We start from the raw sequence: 21764 nt of genomic DNA on the forward strand, positions 1-21764 counted from the left end.
CACACAACATGTCAGAACACACATGTCAGAACACACATGTCAGAACACACAACATCTCTGAACACACAACATGTCAGAACACACAACATGTCAGAACACACATCTCCGAATAAACAAACATCTCTGAACACACAACATGTCAGAACACACAACATGTCAGAACACACAACATGTCAGAACACACAGCATCTCAGAACACACAGCATCTCTGAACACACAACATCTCTGAACACACAACATGTCAGGACACACAACATGTCTGAACACATAACATGTCAGAACACACAACATCTCTGAACACACGTCAGAACACACAGCATCTCTGAACACACAACATCTCTGAACACACAACATGTCAGAACACACAGCATCTCTGAACACACAACATGTCAGAACACACAACATGTCAGAACACACAACATGTCAGAACACACAGCATCTCTGAACACACAACATGTCAGAACACACAGCATCTCTGAACATACAACATGTCAGAACACACAACATGTCAGAACACACAGCATCTCTGAACATACAACATGTCAGAACACACAACATGTCAGAACACACAGCATCTCTGAACACACAACATGTCAGAACACACAGCATCTCTGAACACACAACATGTCAGAACACACAGCATCTCTGAACACACAACATGCCAAGCCTTGAGGAGGATGAGCTACAACAGCACAGGATCTCATCAGGATCCATTCATATCAGCCAAAAACAGCACTCTGAGCCTATAGTGTGCACAGGATGACCAAAAGTAGACAGCTGAAGTCTCGAGAAAAAACAAATGACATTTGAATTTTTTAAAAAATCTTCTGCGTCAGCTGCATGAGCAGGTGTACCGGTGTTCCTATTAAAGTGAGTATATATTTAATCACTATAGTACTCAGGACTTTCAAGAATAGAGAGTACAAGGAAAAGAGTGCAGAACACACACACACACACACACATACACACACACACACACACTCAAACAAACGGCTGTGTTTTTTTGTTGTTGTTGTTTAACAAATCCAAGCTGTATTACAGACGAGGTCGCTGATATTGCTGTAGTAAGCAGACTGCACTGGAGAAGTGCACAGGCCTGGAGAAGCAAGAAACCTGATTTCTATTTTTAAAATATAACTAAAAATATCTCCAAAGTAGGCAAAGATATAGGAATAAATGTGTCCTGAGCCCCTGGTTCGATCCTGAGCTGTGTAGAATTTTACACCTTGGTTTTTCACTGTCTGACTTTTTCCTTCCTCCACTGTCCAAAAACATGGCTGTAGGTGGATTGGTAATTCTACTGTACCTTAAATAGCCTGCTAGATGTGAATGAGGGTGAGAACGTGGATGTGCGTAGTGTAGTGTGATAGACCAGCATCCCTTTCATGGAGTTTTTCCGCCTCATCGCTCAGATCTACAGCGACCCTGACCATGAGATATTGCTTCCCAAGATGAATGAATGATTATGATATCACATCTTATACATACCTATTCAAAATGTAATCTAAGACAAAATGTATCTTTAAATGAATATACAAAAAGCACTCGGTCGAGGCTCTAGGATCCGTTCGGACAACTACCGTATTTTCCGAACTATAAAGCGCACCGGATTATAAGGCGCAGGGGTCTATTTCTGTACTTAGCCCACACATAAGGCGCACCGTATTATAAGGCGCACCGTATTATAAGGCGCACCGTATTATAAGGCGCATGCTAAAACATACGGTCTACAAAACTTTATTCTACTATTGATGTTGAATTCTTTCACAGTCCTATTTTTCTAGTCCTATTTACAACCGCGTAACTGATAGCCTGTAGTTTGAATTGTGCTTCATAAGCTTGTCTCTTCACTGGTGCTATTTTTGGAGGATACCTTACCGGAGACGTGGCGAAGGTAAGCGTACGTAATGTACGTATTACGTAATATTCTCTGATTGGTTTATCACTGCCAGCGTACGTAGTGTATGTATTACGTCCCTGTGTCAGTGGGAAATGTTCCGACAGTCAATCAAGCGGAGCGCTTACCAAAGTCACACAACAACATTTTTACAGATTTTTGGAACTCAGTGCACACATAAGGCGCTCCGGATTATTAGGCGCACGGCCGATTTTTGAGAAAATTTAAGGCTCTTAGGTGCGCCTTATAGTGCGGAAAATACGGTACTTATTCCAATAATGCAACAAGTGCAGGACAAGATCAGAGTGCAAAAGTAGAAGATCAGAACAATCCAGTGAAATTATACAGGACTGTATAGATAACTACATAATTAGAACAGCATCAGGACGAGCTAGACAGCATAATTGTGAAAAGCCGAGCCAAATGGCTATGCAAATTACCCCTCGTAAAAGCCATATGAGAGAGCAGCAGCGTATAAAAATAAAAAGAAGATAGGAAGATAGACAGCTATGATTGTGCTGTAAATTGCTAGTGTGAATAGCGATCGCATCGAGGGCTTCAGGTTGTGTATCTTCACTTCAGGTGTGTATAGGACTGATCCCTGTTTAAAGGCTCACATCATTTTTCACTCACGTCATGTCAGTTATAAGAGTCTCATCTTTCAGTCACAATCGTGACCGTGCATGATTCTCTAGGCAAAAAATGACCAGTGCCATTTCACACTGTGAGTGTGAAGCTGCTGTGCACAAAAATCCTGCTCCTCTAGCTCAACCTGCTCCTGCTGTGTCTATGTGTGTATGAGTGAGAGGGAATGAGGAGCTCTCCAGTACGCACACTCATTTTTCTGCGGGCGATCGTTTGTAGGGCCTTTGCAACCCTTCAAAGCCCCTTGGCGAAGACTGAAGAGCCTGTAGGCCAGGTGTGAATTGAAGACTTAATCTCCTCTGCAGCTAGAGTTTAAAAAGACCTGTGGAGTGTAATCTACCTTCATCCAAATACTGAAGGGAGAGGCTTCAGCAAGCCCCACACACACACACACACACACACACACACACACACACACACACACACACACACGTACACAGCATTCGGGATGTGTATGTACTTGAACATGTTTAAGTTTACATACTGAACATACAATAATGTGTAAGTCTCAAAAAAACCAATACACTAATAGATCCAGTTCAGAAGAAGGAGCGTGACAGTGTTTCCTGCTGTGTGTGTTGTTTTTTTTTTTTTTAGAGGCACCAAAGGTGGAGGATTTTCTCCTTTTTTCTTCTTCTAGTAGTTAGTTCACTTCTGCACCGTTGTGCTAATCTGTAATTGGGTTTTATGGGCCAGTGGTGACTCTGCACCAAGGTCTCTGGATTACTGATTGGAAATTTGTGAGTTTAAAGCCAAGCGGTGACTTTTGAGTCCTCGAGGAAGGCCATTAGCCCTTATCTGTTAGCTGTTTCAGATAAGAGTCAAATGAATAAAATGTACATAAATAAATGTATGATTTAATTATGTAAAAAACAAGCATTTTGTGTCAGAAATACAAAACACGAGCCAAATGTTCAGCTTTGGTTTAGTGTCTTGTGTGATTTTGTAAGAACTGGACAAAGAGGGAGATATTTGTGACGGCTGCTTAAACCTTGCGAATCGTCAAGTTATTCGTAAATTCACTTCAACAGGACGTCTCACACACACACACACACACACACACACACACACACACACACACACACACACACACACACACACACACACACACACACACAAACACACATACACACACACACATGTACACACACACACACACTAACGTTGAATATCAGATTAACAGCGTTAATGCTGAATAACTTAATTACCGGGTTACAATCTACGCATCTAAATGGATTTCTTGAAGTCTGATAAGGCCTCTAATCTGATTTAAGGCATCGCTCCTATACTGCTTGCATGACCACTTAAATAATCTGGTCAAAATCTGATAATGATCATATTAGTGTTGTGCGTCTATACACACACACTCAATGTCAATGCACTTAGTGCGGAAGGAAAGAGAGCATCTGAGAGTCTACACAAAGGAATAAGTGTGGCATTTACAGCCTGTATTATACACTCCGGCACTGCCATCAGTGCTATTATGGTGAAGAAAATAAGGAGCAAACAAAAGCTGGGGCTCTACAGCAGGACCATGCGACTTAAGATAGCTAACAGGCTTCAATGCAGAGCTCCTCTTTTCTCAGGGGAAATAAATTCCCTGTGGCTGTATGCAGTATATAGTGCTCTCATAGTGGCAGTGACAAGATATGCATAAGGATTATTCATAAAATATCCCTAAAATGATTTAATACAATAAACTATAGAGTTAATATAGAGCTAACCTTAACTAGGACACAAGTCTGATGAACTCATGCTTGAATAAATAACAACCACCTTAAGTACAAGACAGTACACGTTTATTACGTAATGTATTAAAGTAAACTTGATCAAACGTGCTCTGTTAGAAAGAACGTTATACAAAAATTACACAAACATTTAACAGGACTGGATTACTTTCATAATTCACACCGGATTTCTTTATCAGACATATAAAAGACGCACTAATAAACTAATAAACCCTGATCGTTTTATCTCAGCCCAGTTTGCGTCACACCAATCCCACTGTAGTAGTAATACATGCTCTGGGGGAAAATAATTTTTATTCACTAACATTTATTCATTTATCAGATTCTGTTGTCTATTAACTTTAAAAACAGGTTTTCTAAGATTATTTTGGAGTGTTTTTATCCTGCATGTTAATTAATTCATTAGGTAACAAACGTGTACTAACATCTACTTAAGTTTTTTTTGTTGTTGTTGTTTACGCACGAGTTCAATAGACTCTCAACACAATTAAGGTTAATTCTTTATTAGTTTATGATTAGTACATGCCTTAATGCATCAGTAGTTCATACTGAGAGTATTAATGCAGGTATTAGTGCAGGATTATTCGTGTACGGTTATTGTAAAGTGTTACCAAGTAGATCGGGTTTTTAAAAATGGTCAGAATTATTACCACCAGGGGACACGGTGGCTTAGTGGTTAGCATGTTCGCCTCACACCTCCAGGGTTGGGGGTTCGATTCCCACCTCCGCCTTGTGTGTGCGGAGTTTGCATGTTCTCCCCGTGCCTTGGGGGTTTCCTCCGGGTATTCCGGTTTCCTCCCCCGGTCCAAAGACATGCATGGTAGGTTAACTGGCATCTCTAGAAAATTGTCCGTAGTGTGTGAGTGTGTGAGTGAATGAGAGTGTGTGTGTGCCCTGTGATGGGTTGGTACTCCATCCAGGGTGTATCCTGCCTTGATGCCCAATGACGCCTGAGATAGGCACAGGCTCCTTGTGACCCGAGAAGTTCGGATAAGTGGTTGAAAATGTATGAATTAATTAATTCATTCATTCATTATTACCACCATTTTTATAACGCTGTATTGAGGGACACAAAAATGGCTTTTGGGGAACATGTTGAGTAGCCTAGCTTTACGTGAATTGTAATTGAATGCACACAATCTCTTTCACACACAAATATACATGCATACCTACATACACACACACACACACACACACACACACACACACACACACAAACACACACACACACACACAAACACACAGACTGTACAACTGGTACAACTACCCACTCAGAACACACTGCAAATTCAAGCCAAGAGATCTGGGATAAAATTACACCAGCAGCTATTGATAATGAGACCTCAGAGTCTTCACATCTCAAATGATGTCCCTGCAATTTGAAATGCCTCCAAGGCAGCTGTTACAATGAGCATCATGTCTGGACTCACACACTCACGTCTGACACCAGAGTCAATGGACCAAACGCTGAGGAGGTACAATAACCCTAATAAAAAAAAAAAAACACACACCACTAGACTGTGCAAGTAAACTGAAGAGAACACAGAGCCTACGCGTTTGAGGATGATGAAACTAATTCCCTGTGTGAGAAAACCTCTTTTGTGTGAGAGACAGGCCGCGTCCAAAATAACCCGATTGTAAAGAATAATTATTAGGGGAGTAGAGAGAACTATTACACACTCAATATTTGCAAATAAGGCTACGTTGCTTCAGACTCAAATCAAGACTGAATTGATCAGAAAGTAGGCGTGGCCTTGGTGCCTGTCAGTTTTGTTTTTATTAAGTTAAAATTCCTGCACAGTAGTGATGGGAAATCTGGCTCTTTTCACTGAATCAGAGCGCCTAACTGAACTCACCTATAAGAAGTGATTCTTTTGACTCACAAATGACTCCTTGCCAAAGTCTAAGTTTAATAAAAAATAAAATCTATTGTCAAATCTGTATAATAAATTTGAATTTATTATATTTATTATTAGTAATATTATTATTAGATTAGATTAGATTAGATTCAACTTTATTGTCATTACACATGTGCAAGTACAAGGCAACAAAATACAGTTTAGGTCTAACCAGGGTGCAATAGCAGTAAGTGCAGGATATACAGTTTGTACAAGATTTAGATAAGTTAAATAAAATGGTAATATTGAAGTAATTTACAGATGTGTGTGTACTATGAACATAATATACAGATGACTATGATTATAACTGAAATTTACAGGATGTAACAAAATATGGCTATTGCTATAAACAGTAATTTACAGATGTGTATGTACTATGAATATAATATACAGGTGAATATATCTGTGCTATGAACATAATATACAGATGAATATATATGTACTATATTATCATAGTTCTACTGTTTCTGCACTTAACTTCCATTAATAAAATTCGAGGATTGTTGCCTATTTATGCTGGTATTTATCTCCTAGAACAATACACTACAATAGATCATTATAATAAGCAGCAGTGCAGAGTGATCCTCTGTAAATTGGTATGCTGTGCCAGACAACTCAGATGCTGATAAGATTCCCTAGATACACTGTATGTGATGTGATTAAAGAGAGAATCATAAATACGGAAGGCTGATGAAATTTCAGAATAATCATATATCACAGCTCTTTAGAAATGCTGTAAAAGAAAAGATCCGGCTTTGCTCGTTCAGTTAAAAGAGTCGGCATACGTAAAGAGTCAACTCATTCATGAATGATAGGCTACTAGGGCAAATTACTGATCCACATCAGCATCACATCCTACAGCACTGAAACTGATCCAAATCATCATGTATTCAACTTTTCCCTGCTTTCCCAGAGGACAAATGAAATTTGCTGCATGTTCGGTATTGAATGTCTTTGTCACGTCTTATTCCACGGTGATGCTTAACATGAATGAAAGTAGACACTGCGGATTTTAAGAATTTGTTTAGTTAGAAAACGTTTAGTTTGTCTCACACAGTTGTGAGATTTTTCAAAGAAAACGGTGATATCAAACCCATTTCAGGTCTCTGAGATGCCTCGAGTGCTTGTTCATGAGTATTATAAATTTGAATGTGTTATCTTTAACTACTAAAATTCTGTGTAAGATTACCAAAAAAAAAAAAAAAATAGAGAAAAAGACACATCTGACACTGAAAACCAACAGCTCCCTGTTTGCCACAGCAGATTATCCGTTTTGTATATTTTGATTTGGCACAGGTTTTATGCCAATGCCCTTCCTGACACAACCTTCTTATTTTATGCAGGCTTGAGACTGGAGTGTTAACACCCCCCCGGAGGCAGGGTCGGTTCCCTGGCAGCATTAATGTAAGCACAGGATCCTGCTGCTGGACCACCAGAGACACTGAAACCCAACAGCATCCTAACTAATTTAATATCAGACTTGCAGCCATTAAACCGATTGAAAATACCCGATAAGTTTAACACCACTGTACTAGATAATAACGCTATGAAAGCAGCTATGATTCTGTTTGTAAGACGAATGTAGCAGTTAGCATTGCTACATTCTTTTTACAAACAGAAAAGTAAAATTAGCTCTCATAATAAAACAAAAAATGCTCAGCTTCTTTTCCTTAGTTTGATTTAAAGAGGAAAAATACTAGCTTCATTGTTCATAGCTATATTTCTTCATAGCTTATTCTAGTAGCTTGAAATGTTAACATGTTTAGCTTGTAGCTTCCTCAGCACTCCTAAAACGATAACAAATCTCAGCTTGAAATAACCTCCGGTCTTAAATCCTGTGCTTCACTACACAAGTACACTTGACTTTAATAAAGCACTCATTAAGAGTCTCATTACAATTTGCTTGTGGAAGTCCTTAAATACTAAGATTTAGCCATTGATTAAACACTTGTTTACATTTTGTTATGAGCTAATTGACTATAGCAGCTAACCTGTTTAAAAGCTTTTCACTGTCTGTGTATGTTGCTCAAAAATGGTTTTATCTGAGGCCTCAGAGGCTTTAAATGTATTCAAAGGGCTTTAAATAATAGATTCTGATCCTGTATGGGGATTTCGTTTGCATTGCTTCTCACAACTAGGGCTACACATAGCTAATCAGTAGTAGCAGCCTAATACCGTATGATACCAAGGAAAGGTTGTGAGCTCAGGCTGAAAAAGCTCTGCTTGTTGAGCGCTTGACTGATGCCTATAAGTCACAGGAATAATAAAAGTGTCTTCTGGATGAGTGAATGTAATAGTCACAATTAGTAGCCCTCTTGCACGGGAAGCTTATAAACAGACGCATCTAAATGTTTCTTTACTTTATGACCTTATAAAACATGTAGCTTTGATCTATTCTGATCAATACTAAGAAAGTCAGTTCTGGAGGAACTAAAAGCTTCTTAAAATGCTTTTCTTGGCCATTTAAATAAACCAGTGAGACTAATGTAGCTTAACTAAATGATGAGTGTGATGCTCACACTTTATGCTGGTCTTTGCACGGCCATTAACAATTTATTATAATGGAGGAGGCTATTCATCTAGCCAGTGGGACTGGAAATGCTATTGCTCTATACTTGCTAAGCCTGATTGAATCCTGAGAATCTCCCTAATTCTCTTACTCACACATTCTGTCATTTTTTTAAGTCTCTCTTCCCACCTTCCACATCTCTCTCTCTCTCTCTCTCTCTCTCTCTCTCTCTCTCTCTCTCTCTCTCTCTCTCTGATCTCCATCTGTTCCTTCATTTTTTATTATTTTCTTTTATTTTTTATACACTCAGCTCCACCACCAGCGCCTGCTTAAAGATCTGGCTCAGGATGTAAACGTCGTTCGAGCTTACCTGACCCACATCAAATTTTTTAAAACCCCAAATCCGGTGTTTCAAAGGCACAAAACTGGGACTGGAGAATTTTTTTTTTTTTACCCAAAAAGATTTAGACACAGTGGCACCAATGTGTTACACAACAGCCAGTCATAAATCACGACTGCAGAGTTATAAAACCTATTATCTGCCATTTCGGAGGCATAATGCTGAACAAACCTTGGCGGCTCTGTGTAGGCTCTGATAAGAGACCACGTCTCTGGCAAGCATGGCTCGCTGACCAGGAATACTAATGAAAGGCACATATTGAACAAAGCATGAGTATAAAGCCAAGTAGTAGTAGTTGTTGTTGTTGTTTTTGTAAATTCACAGGGTTTTTAGAGCAAAATTATCAATGAAGTCACTAAATCATTAACGAAGAATGATATTTAGTCATATTTACATAAGCGCTGTGAAAAAACTCATTAGTTTCATTATTCTATTTGTATGATAAACAAACCTGGAATAATTAGATGATTAATCGCAGAGAAGGACAAATCGGTAGCCTGGTGTCTAGCCAAGTGGATTTCATGTCTTGATAATTAGTCTTTTATTCAGTTGCACAGCAAGAAGTAGGTCTACCATTCAGGAAAAAAAACTACTCCCTATTTACTTTCTTCAATCTTTACAATTTGATATATTGTAGATGTATGGGTATATTAACCAATCTGTCCTGTACTGTCAGAAAAGATCATCTCATATTACATTTACGGCTTTTGGCCAATATTCAGAGCCACTTACATTTATACAGCTGAGCGGCTGCTGGCTAACAGTCTGGATCAGTGGACCAGCAGAGACAGTTTGGTGGTACCGGGATTTGAACCCATAGCTTTCCAATCAGTAGTCCAACATCTTAACCACTGAGCTACCAAACAAAGACAAGACAGGACAAAGACATGACAGGACAGAATAAAACAATACAAAGAAGTGACAAAACATCACAAGACAAGACAAGACATGGACAAAACAAGACACAAACAAGATAACCTGAGACAAAAAAAGACAGGACAAGACAGGAAACGACGAAACAAGAAATGACCAAACAAATACAAGATGTGACCAGACAAACGCAAGACAAGTCAAGACAACAAGGCAATGACAGGACAAGATAAGATAAGAAGAGACAATACAAAGACGCGTAAGACGGGACAGGACAATGACAGGACAAGACAAGATAATATAAGAAGAGACAAGGCAAAGACAGGACAAGACATGACCAGACAAAGACAGGACAAAAATAAATGCTGCTACCGGAAAGATAAACATATCGCTAGATGCTAAAAACACTAGCAAGACTATAATAACGCTTTTTATTTTGCTAGGACAGAACACAACTCATCATAGCTGAAACACTAACCAACGTCTGGATGAGTTTTTATTAAGTAAACGTAATGTGCTTCATGATCATATACTTTTCCTTATTAATGGCATCACATCTAGCTAACTAGCTAATCATACGTCAGAACATGAAAATGGTGGTCTAGTTAGTTCATATATTTTCTGTCAATCCCTGAACCACATCCACACAAATCTTACTGCCACATGTTGTGAAACAGTGAGAACTGATCCTTATAATGTATATGGCATCATTCCAGTCCTAATTCACATGCATTTCTACGCCATTCTTCTCAGCTGTGCCTAAAAAAAATCGATCAGCGCTGACTTTCGCTAAAAATTGTAGCCTCTTTCTGAGAAACAGACAGGTTGAAATAGGTTTTCTCCACCCTGCGTCTGTCAGCACTCCAAACACAGCTGATGGACTTCAATCAATTCTTCTACTACAGCTGTTCCTCACCATTGACTTTTGAATTTTGTATTTTCTACCACCTTCCTTTTTTTCCTCAATAAAAACGAGAATATAATCAGTCAGCCATAGAAGCACGTCGCAGCGTTGCTGTTGCTGATGAGAGAAAGCCGGCTACTGTTCGAACACAAAGACACACTCCTGTTATGCACTCAGACAATATTCACTGCTTCGAATGGAAATATATATTTTTTTCTTTTCATTCTGAAAGCAATTTCTTCTGACAATTTGGGAAAAAAACGAGGTGCTCTGAGTGTATGAGTGTGTGTGAGTGAGGCGGGAGGAGGTCGGGAGAAAGAATGCATGTCAGAGAGAGAGAGAGAGAGAGAGAGAGAGAGAGAGAGAGAGAGAGAGAGAGAGAGAGAGAGAGAAAGAGAAGATGAATGAAACATTAACAGAAATCATGTTAGCACTGATACATTTAATATTGGATGAAGAAGAGTTATTTTAAAGATTACAAGAGCTTTCTTTAAACGGAAAGGAGCTGAACGGGTTGCCGATCGCTCACAGACAGCCTTTTGTCTTTAGGCGACGGTGGCGACTAACAATAAAAGGTAAAAATTCCAGCCTAAAAGCGAACAAGGGGACACAAGATAATAAACCTTCCACGTTCTTTATATCTACACTCACTGGTCACGTTTAGAGGAACACTTTTACCTCTGTTCATTCATGCAATTATCCAATCTGCCAATCATGTGGCAGCAGAGCAGTGCATAAAATCAACTAGATACAGAGCAAGAGCTTCAGTTAATGTTCACTTCAAACGGCAGGACTGGGTAAAATGGGACCTCGGTGCCTTTGATCCTGGCAGGGTTGTTTCTGCTAGATGGGCTGGTTTGAGTAGTTCAGAAACGGCTAATCTGGGAATTTCCTCACACGGCTGTCTCTAGAGTTTACACGGAATGGTGCAGAAAACAAAAAAGCTGTTCTGCAGTGAGAAAACAAACAGACTGGATGGAGACCGCGGTGAACCGAAAGGCATCACGGAACGCACAACATGACGAACCTCAAAGTAGATGAGCTACAACAGCATCATAGAATAGAAGTCCTTTTTTTAGTCACATTTACATTACAGCACTTTAAAATTCTTTTTTCACATATCACAACTTTGGACGTTGGGATCAGACATGATACAGCACCCCTGGAGCAGAGAGTGTTAAGGGCCTTTCTCAAGGGCCCAACAGTGACTTGACAGTGCTGCGGGCTTGAACCCCAGTCAGCCAATCAACAACCCAGAGCTTTAATCACTTGAACCACTGCGGCTTGAGACAGAATACATCAGAATACAGAATACAATCTTCGGAAAATTTAGGGCTCTTAAACCACAGGGCAGATGTTTATCATTAGTCAGAAAGTGTCGTTCATTTTTCTAGATCTAATTAACGACTCCGACAATATTTCCTGCTGCTAAGATAAACACAGCTTTATACAAATGCGATCGTTCTAATACAGCATCGTTTCTATAGAAGCATCCGGAAAGACGTTCCCGTAAGGAGACCTTTTTAAAATGAAAATGTATGAAAGGATTTTCTAGTGTCAGCACTTTCTTGCAGCTCAAGACTGATGACTACACTTTACGTTTTGTTTTTTTTTCTTTTGTCCATGATGAAGTTCCGTGTCTCATTAACACGAACGGAAAGCTAAAGTAAAAAAAGAAGCCGGTGAGGGAAAGACGATAACAGGAACTAAAACACGGGTCACATCACGGATGTAACTTTAATGGGATAAAAAAGTACAGTGTCACATTCATTAATCACTCAACTAGTCTAACTGCTCGCAAAAGGAATAAAAATGTTAAATAAAAATGTACACACAGCTTTCATGTGATAACACAGGAAAAATCCACTCACTGTTTTATTCATCATCTTACTCTATACTTAGCTACTGAGAAAACTTCCTGAGGGATGAACCAAAGAATACTAAAGGCATCTAGATTGAAAGCATCTTTGCCTTTAAGAGTTCACGGCTAATCTGATGAGGTTTAAGGATCTTACTCAAATAAATCAACATCATCTCCAGGCTTGAGTTGAGGCTTGAACTCATAAACATTTCTTTTTTTTCCCCCCATGTCCTACTTGTATGCAGCACGTCTCACCTACCGAACGATTATGTCAAGGAAAACTGCATTTTCGGTAACACGAGAACAGAAGAGTATTCACATCCCATTTGTCCTTACACATAAATTGCCACTTCACAAAACCTTTTCTTTGCTCTAATATTTCAACGAGATAAAATGCACTGTAGTTGAACTGTCTGTGTTTACTTACGTAATCTCGAAAATAGCTCCAGACAGGAGGTCAGTGTGACTTGTAAAAGCGATTACATCTCTGCTATTATGCTGTTTAGAATCATTTTCATATTCTAGACATGGAACATGAATTCAGCGGGATATTACGAGTATGCGTCGCGTCAGTGGGATATTTATGATTTATGCTGCAGCTAGAGGAACAATGAGGGAGAAAAGAAGACCTTCTTTTCTCCCTCATTGTGTGTGTGTGTGTGTGTGTGTGTGTGTGTGTGTGTGTGTGTGTGTGTGTGTGTGTGTGTGTGTGTGTGTGTGCGTGTGTGCATTTGTGTGTGAGACAGAAAGCAAGATCTGTATGAGAAATCATCGCTATCTATTATGAAAGACTTTGTCACTGAGACAGAACAGACGAAAGAGAAGGAAGGAGAAGCGTCCATTTTTCTTGGACTTCTTGATTGTCATCCAGAGACTCTATTTACCTGCTGGCTGCCACTCAGGAGCAATTTGTACAGGTGTGATAACTCTACAGCCTTTACTTACTCAAACCAGAGAGGTGAGGAATGAGTCGATTAGCCTGTCCATCAGTAAGAGGAGTTTCAGCTCCTGTGTAAGCATCCAGGCCCGAGTTAGCCTTCTAGTTTATTATCGTCACTCAGACCTCCTTCAGTGGCCGCTCACTCGGAATGGACGACTCTGTTAAACCCGATCTCATTTCTTCAACCCGCTTTCTGGTACGGTCTTAGTCTTTCTTTCTGAACGAGGATGCCAGAGACAAAAAAAAAATAATAAACCAGGCACTTCATTTTGAATAATACGTATAATTATTATGAAAGTGTGAACCGAAGATGATTACAGTATTCAAATAACATTTTTATTTAAGGTCTATTAGCTTTAGTTTCAGCAAAAAAATTGTGTTTTCACTGAAGGCTAATATTATGCATTATGCCTTTTTTATTGCTTAGTAATCAGACCACTGAACTAAAGACACTCTTGTTTTTATTATCCACCAGTCAAAGAAGTGTGTCGAACTTCATTTACTGACTCGAGTCACTCCAGATGACTAAACATCAGTGCCTGATGATACCACTAACACATGGTGCTCAATCTAAAACCAGACTGTGTTTCTGTTTCTGTGTTAGTGAAATGAAGCCATTTTATACATCCTGCTAAATTCCACTGATGCAGAAACAACACACATGTACATCTAAGGCTATATAACCCAACCACCACACTCATATATCCTTGTTGAACGTCTCGTTTCTCAATTATTCCTGTTAAAATGAGCTGAACTCTTCTTCTCCACTGGAAAGCTTTCCACTAGATGTTGGAACATGGCTGTGGGGAGTTAGGATCATTCAGCTACAACAGCATTAGTGAGATCAGATGCATGTTGGTTGGGATGGTGATGAGACACCAGTTCCAGTTCATCCCAAAGGTGTTCAGTGGGGTTAAGTCAGAGTCAGGGCTCTGTATGGAACACTCCAGTTCTTCTACTCCAACCTTAACACACTATGTCCTCATGGTGCTTACTTCACTTTGTGCAGAAGTGTCATAATAGCTTGGACAATTCCCTACTGGAACGCTAGGGGGCCTTCGTTTATGTATTTTCCTCACATGTGTTTGTCCCACCCGATCCTTAGTTCCTTCCTGCCTCTGCCCTCATGTTCCCCATGTAATCGCTTCCCCTATTTATACCTGTTGTGCTGCAGTCCTTGACCTTCTTTTTTTCGTACCTTGTATTGTATTTAGCTGCCTAGTTTATTCCTAGATTCCTAGTATTTCCTGTTTGTGCCTCTCTTGTTATTTAAAAAAAAAAAAAAAAAATCTTTTGCATTCACTGCATTCGGGTATAGATTTTGCCCCTGCTGGAGGCATCCGTTCTCTGACAAGAGTGTGATGGTCAGGTGTCAACTTACAGACTTTAACAACAATTAAGTGTGGATTTTTAGAACAATTTTAGAGTGTAAGCACTGCTATCAAAAACTGAAAGAAAAACAAATTAAAAAAAAAACCATCCTCGTTACCGCAAGCTCATTTCTCTACCCCATTTTCTGCACAAGTCTGAAGTGATGAAGTGAACAGTATGTAGCTCTTTAATCATAGGTTTATTGTTTGAGGTTCTACACGGAGAACACACGTTATTAAAATTACAGAATTCAGGTCAATTTCTGGGGACCTCATTCAGTCTGACAAGTCTTAAAAGTCTTATCATCTAAAGATCGAGTCATATTGAATATGTTAAATAAGTATGGCAATTTTTAACAATAGACAGTTACAGTCACAGTACAGCTCTACAACAATCTCCATGTACATTTATATTTAGATTCCTAATGAGCAAGCCTAAGGAGATGGTGGTAAAGAAAAACTCCCTGATTAGAAACGATTGGAAGCAGAATCATCCTCTTCTGGGTGACACTGAATGGTACAATTATACATAATTACTCTTCTACTATCAAGTCAAACAGTAGTAACACAATTTTACTACAATATTATGTTGAAATGATGTTCAGTTCAGAACGAGTATATTGTGAAGTGGAGTCCTGGGATGAGCAGGACAGTCTTTATGATTATAGCAGAAGTACTTAGGTATCGATTGATGACCTCTATTCCTCAGGATATTAATACTCTATCATCTATAATGTGTTTTGTGAGTGTGTGTGACAGCTGTGTGTGTGTGTGTGTGTGTGTGTGTGTGTGTGTGTGTGTGTGTGTGTGTGTGTGTGTGTGTGTGTATTTTATTAGATCTCTTTCTGTTTTTCATGCATCTCTCTCTGTCTCATTTTTGGTCACTTGTCTGACATTTAACCTTGTGGCCCAGGTATCACTGTCGACTTTTCTCGACACCTCTATGCTTTGCCTCATTGTAAGTCACTTGGGATAAAAGCATCTGCCAAATGAATACATGCAAATGTAAATGCCACCACTCTTCTTCTCTCTCTCTCTCTCTCTCTCTCTCTCTCTATCTCTCTCTATTCTGATATCTGTGAATATACAAAATGAATCATTTTCAGATTGAGTCTCTTGATCAAATTCCATGGTGCCCCAGTCAGCACACCCTCAAAGACACACTGGACACACTGTATTCCTTAATCCCCTAATTAAGACACATTGTTAGCTTGCCACTACGTCCCAGGAGGTTTTCCTTGCTTATGAGTAAACACGTTCTGTGCACAAATGCTAATTAACTCCGTTTACACTCCGAGACACTCAGAGCGTGCCCTTAAAAACACTGTAGCAGGAATATCTGAAGACTGTAACAAATGTTGACTGAAAGACGCAAATGTCGCCAAGTGCACACGCCTTCCTGAGTAACAGCAGGAAACAATGCACACAAATAAGAATATACGTCGTCTCAGCCGAGCACACTGCTCTCCAACATTTAACCTTGTGTTTAAATGCACACACATTCCAGCAATGCAAATAATAATTTATGTAAACACAACAAATGTAAATACAATTTAGACGTCCATATGATGTCATGCAGTGAACTGAATAGTAAAAAAAAAAACTGTTCGGTTTGCCTGCTGCATCTAGAGATCTAACAGATGCCAAGCCTTTTTACTTGGAACTGACAAAAACATAATTCAATCTGTCTCTATTGAGAAGAATTAAGTGATGATAATGCCTCTTTCAATGAGAAAGGTACAAAAGCCACACCTCCTTCACTGGGATCAAGGCATTGAGACCACACCTCCTTCAGTGGGATCAAGGCATTGAGACCACACCTCCTTCACTGGGATCAAGGCATTGAGACCACACCTCCTTCAGTGGGATCAAGGCATTGAGACCACACCTCCTTCAGTGGGATCAAGGCATTAAGACCACACCTCCTACACTGGGATCAAGGTATTGAAGTCACACCGCCTTCACTAAGATTGAGGAATTGAGGCCACACCTCCTACACTGGGATCATGGCATTGAGACAACACCTCCTTAACTGAGATCATCACATTGAGGCCACATCTCCTTCGCTGGAGTTGGAGGCACATAAGCCACACCTTCTTCACTGGGATCAAGGCATTAAAGCCACATCTCCTACACTAGGATCAATGCATTAAGGCCACACCTCCTTCACAAAGCTCAAGGAATTTAGGCCACACCTCCTACACTGAAGTTGATGTTCATAAGCCACACCTCTTTACTGGAATCAAGGCCACACCTCCTTCACTAGGATGCAGGCAGAGAGGCCATATCTCCTTTAATGGGATCCAAAACACAGAAGCCACACCTCCTTCACTAGGTTCGAGTCACAGAGAGAACACACCTCTTTCGGTAGAACCGAGGTCATGTTTCCTTCATTAGGACTGAGGCACAGAAAAGTGTGGAAAGTGAGAGCCAAACATGCAATACCACATATTCATGTTTCTAAATAATAATACGTTTCCTGCTGTTTTGAACAGTGCAGGTGTAGTGTAAATACTGAAACAGGTGCCATGAATCAAATGAACACGTTTTACGCCCTTAATGGTTACCTCTCTTGTGCATGTAACTAAATGATGAATACTCCGAAGTAAACACAACCATGAGCAATTCAATTTCGATGTGAAGGGGGAAAAAAAGCTGGATTTGCATTTGCTGCCTCAAGCACATTCACACGCATAGCCACAGTTTTATGGGAATGTGCCATCGGCAGCTGGCGTGCACGATGTGCTACTTTTCAAGTGTTTCACAGCCCCTGTCTGGTACTTTATCACTGCATTTTCTCCTGCTTCAAACGCCTGTACTGTTCATTTCAGAACCATGGACAGGGACACGACTGCATGCCACAGGTGTTTACCCAAAGGCGTAAAACATGTCTGTGAAATTTTACACACGTTCCTATGTGTCATGCAAACACTTCTGTGGAGCATTGCATCTGAATCAATGAAGGAAGGAAAAATGTATATCCAGATGAATTCTAGAAGCGTCTGCCTGCACCCACAGCCAAATGAAAATGTGCAAATACAAATACAGAACAAATATGAAATGCAATTTAATTTCAGTCAGCAAGAGAGCTTAAAAAAAACCTTCATAGAAATTCATACAGTTATTTTTTTCTACTTCAGGTTTGACATCTCTCACCAGCCCTGATCAATCTCTATAACAGAGTCGCCCTGCAGTGGAGATCAAAAGTAATGTTAGAGTGGGATGTGGATTCTGCTGTGCCTGGAGATGCTAGATGGTGTTCAGCACACCTAGCAGTGTAAGACCACAGGAAAATAAAAAAAAAAAAACATCACAGAGATATAAAAGACACCCCCAGAGGCACGTTTACAGTGAAGATACTGCAGTCCAGCCCCCCAACCATCCCTCCTCCCAAAAAAAAGAGACAGATCCAGCAATCACACCACACCTACAGAGTGTATATATATATGAAGTCTCAACAAATCAACTGTACTGCTGTGAACTGTTGCAATTTTCTAAATAAATAGTCAACATAAATCTAGAAACTTGAATGCAAAAGAAATTGTACTTGCCTTGTGTTAGGATTTGCTGTATACGGAGATATATATTTGTATATATATATATCTATATATCCAGTGTGTCTATATTAAGCTGGAAAAATAATTCTTGTTCTTGGATTAAATGGTTAATAAAAATGATTGGGGGGAAAAAAAACTTCACAGCTTCACAGATTCAGAATTGGAGCTAGATGAGTTATTTCTTTTTTACAAAAAAATTGCTTTCTATACGATTCATATTAACAATATTGCGAGATCATTAGCAGATTATGTTAACGATCATAAATGCATCAAAATATTTAGATTATTAAAAGTCTCATTATTTGGTGGGGTAAATATAAAATAAGGTGCAAGGTTTTTAGAGAGTAATAAAAATAATATTAATCATAACAGTGTTTCATTTCAACGTATTGCTCGATTTAAAAAAAAAAAAACTTGGATTAGGTCAAATCTTATTATTTTAAAATCCGAAAATTCGACAGGGATTAGATGTATCCCAAAAGAAAAAAAAGAAAAAAAGAAAAACAAGAAGATACTCACAAATACCAAACGCCTGTGTTTATATTGCCATGTTTCCGTCGCCTAGGACTTGCAAAAGGGGAAAATTTACCCACCAAATGTCGAGCAATTTATAATGTTGTCAGAAATAAAAGTAAGCTCTAATATGCAGATTATGGCTTCAAGGCTTTTAAAGGAGACACGCGAGCACGCGCATATAATACTGTAAATAAATAGAGCGGCGTTAATCTGGAGGAAAACGGAAAGAGCTACACACACGGACGACGACGAACGGATCACATCACGGTACGTTCCTCTCTCTCTCTCTCTTTCTCTCTTTCTTTTTCTCTCTCTCTCCCGACGTCACCGTGAGAAAGACGTAACGTGGTTGTTTCTATATGATATGAAAAGCCAAAAGGGTCCAAACTGACCCTAATCTGTCCCTCTAATCCCGTTTGACGCCTCCAAACTCCACACACCCGAGACTCCAACCCTCAATATGTTTACACAGACATCAGATGTATGTATGTACACTGAATGTCGATAATGTTAAGACATTAGGAATTAAAAGGCTATAAGGGTTTCAATTAGCGTCTCAATCAGCTCTCTAGTTTGTAAAACATAATCTCATGTACTGTACACACAGATTAGGTGCTGGTAAGGATTGTGACTCACTATACATTTGGACACTGAGGACTCACTTTACGAGGACATGACTTCACACTCTCATTGTGAAACGTCACAACTCTCTTCCCTCTATCATGGACACACACCACACGCTGCATCCGCAAAGCCAACAGCATTGTGGATGACCCCACACACCCCTCACACACACTCATCACCCTGCTGCCATATGGAAAAAGGTACCGAAGCATTCGGGCCCTCACGACCAGACTGTGTAACAGTTTCTTCCCACAAGCCATCAGACTTCTTAATAATTGAACTGTACTGAGCACAACACACACACATCAACTGGATGGACTGCACAGACCTACACCAAATACACACACTTCCAATATACAGCATCAACCTGTTCACACGCTGTTTTTGCACACTTTTTGCTCTAAACATGCTGTCTGACATTTCAGTCATTTGCTGTTTTGCACAATCCTTTACATTATCTCAGGGACCTGCTGCTATAACACTGTGTTTATTCTAGTATTACTGCACCATAATGTTTGAACATACAGTATTTACACTGCTCGGCCCTGTTTCTGTTTATTGTCTTTTTTGTATTGTCTTGTAATTTTTTGACTGCACTGACTTTTGTCCTGCACTATCTTTTGTCCTGTGCGGTCTTTTGTCCTGCACTGTCTTGTCTGTCTTGTTTGTCTTGTCCTGCACTGTTTGCCCCAGGTTGCACAGTTGCACTTTATGTGGCTAGAACTAACTTACGTAAGTCCTTAGCTCTGTCTTTGTTCTATGTAGCACCACGATCCTGGAGAAACGTTGTCTCATTTCACTTTGTACTGCAACAGCTATACTGTATATGTTTGAGATGACAATAAAAGCTTCTTGACTTAACTTGAAATCTTTCATCAACACCATTCATAACTTTGATGATATATTTTTAATGTTGTTTAAAATACATAATGAAAATTACTATTAACGTGTTCCAAATCCTTGCAAAATTTCTAGCTAGTGTTTTTTTTTTTTAATCGTTAAACACTTAAAAGTCATTGCACTCAAACAACCCATAACCCGTTATCATGTCAGCGCTACAACAACAATAATAAACTACTTAGCTTTGTAAAGACACTTGCTGAGACTAGTTTCTTCTGCCAGTTTCTTCAAGGTCAGACGTTTCAAAAAATATAACATCATTTCCAGTAAGGAAACATAGTGAGTGAGCGTCGATGCTCCCTGATTTTTGTGGTGCATTGTAGGATTTTTGTTAAGGAGCAAATGTTACAGTGCACTGGAAAGATTTTGCGATTAAAAGACACAGTCATTAAAATGACAGATTGCCTGATCAGTGCCTTAAGTAGTGAACTAGGGAGCTGATTGAGACACGTCCTTAGTGATTACGCTGTACAAAAAAAATTGATGAAGTTACAAATTTCATTCAGCTGTCTTTCAGACGAGCTACAATATCTTCCCTTGCCCCTTGTTTAGCAAACCTTATGTAAAACTGTATTGGCTAGGGGAGATTAACTAGGATTAATTAACTGGGACTAGAGGGATTTGAGGAAATTTGTGTAACTACGACTCATCACCAAGAAGGCTTTGAAATTAGAAATTAGAAAGAATAATGTCTTCAGAATGCAATGCAGATATAGTGATAGACGTACCATGATGAGCATGATGGCATTGATGATGGTATTAGCATATGATGGTATTAGCATAAAAGTTGAAGCCTTGGAAACCAGACAGACTAAAGGACTAAAGGGAAGTTGCATCACTAGCAGCAGGAATGGAATGGGACTGTAAGAGTATAATGTTAGAAACCGTTAATCAGAGAAAAGTTAGACCATGTAAATCCATCCATCCATTTGCTGCACCACTTATCCTACTGGGTCCTGGATAGGATGCCAGTCTATCACTGGGCAATTTAGAGAAGTCAATCAGACCACAACGCATGTTTTTGGACTTAGGGAAGTAATCAAATTAACACGGGAGAAACTATCGTGGCAAACTCCAGACACACGTGGTGTAGGCAGGAATCAAACCCCAACTCTGGAAGGGTTG

At 39.5% G+C, this 21764-nt stretch overlaps 1 protein-coding gene across 7 annotated transcripts in view; it reads right to left on the reverse strand.

Moving 5' to 3' along the window:
- The window catches only part of gabbr1b (gamma-aminobutyric acid (GABA) B receptor, 1b), a 110546-nt gene extending 91128 nt beyond the window's left edge, over positions 1-19418 (reverse strand). For 3 of the 7 annotated variants that reach the window (XM_047816138.1, XM_047816137.1, XM_047816134.1), the window contains exon 1: positions 18594-19418. The gene's annotated coding sequence lies outside the window, so the exon portion shown is untranslated. Of the gene's footprint in view, positions 1-2919; positions 2974-18593 lie in introns of those variants that run through there. The other 4 variants (XM_047816135.1, XM_047816139.1, XM_047816136.1 and 1 more) reach the window with 4 other exon arrangements.
- Positions 19419-21764: the final 2346 nt, after the last annotated feature.

This window comes from Tachysurus fulvidraco, chromosome 7 (assembly GCF_022655615.1).
Source record: "Tachysurus fulvidraco isolate hzauxx_2018 chromosome 7, HZAU_PFXX_2.0, whole genome shotgun sequence".
NCBI classification, from domain to species: Eukaryota; Metazoa; Chordata; class Actinopteri; order Siluriformes; family Bagridae; genus Tachysurus; species Tachysurus fulvidraco.